At 44.6% G+C, this 5,017-nt stretch overlaps 1 pseudogene across 1 annotated transcript; it reads right to left on the bottom strand.

Moving 5' to 3' along the window:
- Positions 1-267: 267 nt before the first annotated feature.
- LOC146455183 (uncharacterized) lies at positions 268-4,799 on the bottom strand (annotated as a pseudogene). The gene is made up of 2 exons (XR_014859083.1): positions 3,989-4,799; positions 268-1,744 (listed from the first exon to the last, which is right to left on the bottom strand). The product of XR_014859083.1 is annotated as an uncharacterized LOC146455183 (transcript).
- Positions 4,800-5,017: the final 218 nt, after the last annotated feature.

Genomic DNA, 5,017 nt, shown 5'->3' with positions numbered 1-5,017 from the left:
TCGGGCCATAATGTTTGGTTTTATATCGACGCATGTTCTCATTAAACAAAAGGTGCAGTTAAAGCGCGAGCTTTGTTGAAAACACTGTTACTAGCAGATTTCCCAGAAGCGAGAATAACAGACAACTTTGTTGGAATAAATTTGGCCACGGTTTGTGGCAAGTTTAATTGAACAAATTATCAAACTCATAAAACAGCAATAAAAATTAAAGTACAATCTCCTGTTGATAAATGGGGCGACAGCCCCAACGAAAAAAAAGCTCGCACTCAACGACGGAAATGGCAATGTAATGAGGTGAGAAGGCGTGCCGAGTCGCAGCCCATTGTCTGACCGACTCCACAGGCATCCCCACCCACTGCGGATAGAACCCAAAAGTGACATATCACTTGAGACCGAAAGATACATGTCTAACGAGTTGCAGCCCAATGACTGACCAACGCAAAAAAGTCTAAGAATAACAACAACTGAAGGCCGTAAACGTTGCTCCCTTGGGACAACGGAAATTCATATAGAATAACATAGTCAATAAAGGTAGAACGAACGTGAACACAAAAGAAGTAAAATTAAAATCAGGAAAGAAGTGATAATGCAAGCCGAGTCGCAGCCCAGTGTCTGACCGACTCAACAGGCATCCAAACTTTGAAAGTAATGTCTAACAAATTCAAAACGGGTAGTGACAGCATTATAGCAGCCCCTGTCTGAACTAACATGCTGTATATAATGGCCATGTTAAAAGGCTTGGCGTGAAAAACCCCATGTGCAAAAATTATTAGTTCGCCTGAAGAACTTCCGACCTCAAATAGACTTTAAAAGCATCGGATTTCCAACGACCCAGAGCACGGATTTGCGCATCAGAATAGCCCCGATCAGCGGCATGACAAGCACCGCCGATACGAAAACTATGACTTTTATAGCGACTGGTGTCTAAACCACAATAAGCTAAGCACCGCTGTAGTTCGATATTGAATTGGTGAGCAGAAATTGGACTCATATCGGCGTGACAATTGGCAGTATTGAATAAGGGCTTGGACCGGGCAAAATGTGGAAGAAACATCCCGAGTGATTAGAATATCAAATGGACGACGACTAGTGTTGTGCTTATACTCTGAAATCGTAATTTTCGCCGTGTGAATATGGCCATCGTTGGACAAAAGGGTCAGATTACGATACTGGATAACCGAAGGCGCAAATCGGGTGCTCTTGGCAGTCAGTTCTCCGATGCGAAATAAGCCGTAAAACGCCACTAGAAACATCGCCGAAAAAAGAGAACGCTGAAATGCCGAAGAATTAGTAAGGCTAAGGGCACGAACGAGCTGATGCAAAACAGGTCGAGTCACCGGAAGACGGATATCAACAGGATGTCGACGGCTAAGAGCCGTTAACAGTTTTTGAATTAAAAACGATTTCGTAGGGTCTGGGTGGCCTTGTAATTTGTGTACGTAGGAAATAGCTGAAAGATACGAACTAATGGTGGAAAAGGCCAATTTACGAAATGTAAGATAAGAAATAAAAAGAGGAATGCATGCTCGAGGTAGTGGTAAAGGAGGATCTCCGGAATCATAAAAGTGAACGTAAAATTGGCGGAAAACAGTCCACGCACGCTGGTACGTGCGACGCGAGCTGGCTGTCAGAGAGGAGCTTAAGAGACTTCTTAAGTTAGCACCCAATTCCTCGGCATTAGGTTCTCGGGTAGTGGAGTGGGATTTTCGTCGGCTTCTGGAAATATGGCCTTGAAGTTCTCTACCTGGGAACAGAAAAGGTAATCGGCGCTAGAATTTTGTAACCCAGGAATATGACGGGCTTGAAAGAAAATATGATGTCTAAGGCAACTTAACACTAGATCTCTTAAGAGCACCATGATGTCCTGGTGTTTCGATGTCTGCTTATTGATAATGTCAACCACTGCGGCATTGTCTGAGAAAAATATGATACGCTTATCTGCCATGAGTGACCCCCAGACGTGGACGGCAATAACAATAGGAAAAAGCTCTAAAAAGGCTATGTTAAAGGTTTTCCACATCTCGGGCCAAGGACCCTGTAGCCAATGGCAGCCAAAAACCGCACCAAATCCTAGAGAACCAGCCGCATCAGTATAAAGATGAAGGGTGTCGGAAGTTTCCCAAATATCGCTAAAGAAAAAGGATTTACCATTAAATTCGTCCAAAAACCGAAGCCAAACCAAGATATCTAGTTTGGCACCCTTCGAAAGACGAATGTGATGATGCGGCTTTTGGATGCCTTTGGTAAGATCGATCAAGCGGCGGAGAAAAGCGCGGCCAGGCGTGACAACAATGCACGTGAAATTCAGTAAACAAATTAAGGATTGAAGTTCTTTTAGGGTGACTGCTCGACGCGTGTAGAAATTGCGTAACATTAAGCGACATTTGAGAAGCTTGTCGTCAGGTAGACGGGCCTCAAAGCGTATGGAATCAAGTGTTATTCCGGCAAACTGTAATACCGTGGCTGGACCGACAGTTTTCTCCGGCGCAAGAGGGACGCCAATATGATTACACATTAAGATAAAATTTTTCAAGTCACGGTCACATTGATCTCTAGTTTTGGCGATGAAAAGAAAATCGTCTAAGATGTGCAAAACCGCGCAAGCACCGAAATGGTTAATAGATAACCATTCAAGTGCCGTACTAAAGGATTCAAAAATAGCACAGGAACTAGACAATCCCATGGCCAGAGTTCTGTCAAAATAGTACAAATTATCCCAGCGGATGCCTAATAAGGGATAGTCAGCGGGATGAATAGGGATAATGCGAAAAGCAGACTTCACATCAGTTTTGGCCATAAAACAACCCCTCCCTAAACGTTTGATTAACTTCGTCGCGTCGCCCACCGAGGCATACTTAACTGTTGAACAATAATCAGGAATAAAGTCATTGACAGAAGGGCCCTTTGGATATGATAAGTGGTGAATCAATCGGAACTCGGATGGGTCTTTTTTAGGAACAAGGCCTATGGGCGAAGTGTGAAAATTTGAAAAGGGGGGAGTTGTAAAAGGACCAACCATACGTCCCGCATCACATTCCTTCTGTAACTTAGCACTAGTGACTCCCGGAAGATCTAAAGCACTCCTGAGATTGGGGCAATCCAAAGCACACCGTTCACCAACAAAATTTATTCGAAAGCCAAAACGAAAACCCTCAACAAGATAATTGCTTAAAGCGTGATTATAACCCTGTAGCAAAATTTCAAGACGATCCACGTTTACTGGTGTTACTGGCGGACTGTGAAGAACCCTGCGTTTGAGTTCCTCCTCGCGCGCCTTTAAAAGGGGTTCGGGTTTGGGGTGCAGAACATTGGCTACCCGGATGTTGTGCCCCACACTTAAAACACTCATGTTTGAACTCACAGCCCGAACAGTGCTTACCAGCTTGGAACGCCCAACAAGTTCCTTTTGGGAAGAATTGCGAACGAAACCGGGAACGATTCTGCACAGCTGGTTTGTTAGTGGACGGTTGTGCTCTGCGAAAACTACTAGATGCCCGTAACCACAATTCCCAGTGTGTTTGATCCCAGGGGTATTGCTCTGGGGCTGATTGCCTTAAATACCGAAACTGTTCGTCATACCAAATCCAATCCCCAGCCTTGTGAGCCAAATCCCTTACTACGTCACAGTATTTCATCAACAGGGGGGTCTCCGCCTTAAATTTCTCAGAATAAACAGAAACAAAAATAGTAAAAGCAGAGACCCACTGGTGGATAGATTGAATCCGCTTGGAATTATGCAAGGGTTCTAGTGTTAACTGGGGGTGGATAACAGATCCTACTGAGGGTGACATAGAAAGGGAATATTTCCCTTCGTTGTGAGGGGAAGAGGATAATAACGCCCCAAAATCTACATATTCGTTGGCGAATATTTTCGCTTTCAGTTTAGAGCTAACCCTAGCACTTAGAGGGACAGATATACTCGTGAACGTCGTCTTCGGCCGTGAATCAGAAGAAACTACGGGAGAGGGTACGCCCCCTGTTTCAGTACCTGACGAGTTGTCCTGGATTATATCAATCACCTCCGCACTGACAGCGTCATCAAGAGCGCCAGAGGAACCCTGGGGAGACACAGGCAAAACGGCTGGTGGAGGTCTACTGCTTTCGAGAAGAACAGCTAGATTTTCTGGCGAGAAGGCAGTCTTGATGGCTTGAGAAACCACGGCAGATACGGTTGATGAAATGGCGGAAACGTCCAAGGAAACTGTGCCTCGGGTCAAAGAGGTGTCGTCAACACGGACTGGAGCGCTCTCGGAAACTGTGTTCACTATGGAGGCTCGAGGTCTTTTGGCTCGTGTTGAAGTTGCAGAAGCCGTGGAAGTCTTAGGGGCGGCACGCTTTTTAGGAGGCATTTCTTACAGAATACAATTGATAATAAAATATGAGAAGGCAGACAACAACGCTGGACGTCGGATTACTAAAATAACTGTGACAATGCATTTAACTGTAGCCGCCCGGGATTGTTGTCTGGAAATGAAACAGAATAGATCTTGCGAGGGGCGTTTTTACGAAAGAAAAATCAGGACATGCGCCAAGCCGGCGAGGTAATACGAATCTAATCGAAAGTTAAAAACCAGACCAAACACACAAAGAAGGCCATTTCTGTCAGGAACAAAAACAAGTGCAAAATCACAAAATGCCAAGTGCATTGGACACACCCCTGGAGGGGGCGATCAATAGTTGTACACTGATAAGGCAAAGTGATTGCACAAAAATAACAAAGCCAAGGCCGTCAATTGCACGGTATGTTATAACCGCGACTTGAACATATGTTTCACGGTATGTTATAACCGCGACTTGAACATATTTTGCACGGTATATTTACTAACCGCGACTTGAACATATTTTGCACGGTATATTATAACCGCGACTTGAACATATTTTGCACGGTATGTTATAACCGCGACTTGAACATATTTAATCCACCAAGCCACACAGGCAATGAACAACACCATGTGTGAACAATAGGCTAGGCGGGAAACAAAACACATTGGCCTGGCGAACAAATAAAACTGAAATG

The sequence above is a fragment of the Pavona decussata genome, unplaced genomic scaffold (genome assembly GCF_977016875.1).
Source record: "Pavona decussata unplaced genomic scaffold, jaPavDecu1.1 SCAFFOLD_285, whole genome shotgun sequence".
Classification (NCBI taxonomy): Eukaryota; Metazoa; Cnidaria; class Anthozoa; order Scleractinia; family Agariciidae; genus Pavona; species Pavona decussata.
The sequence above is the reverse complement of the archived record's forward strand: the minus strand, read 5'-3'. Positions and strand labels throughout refer to the sequence as shown.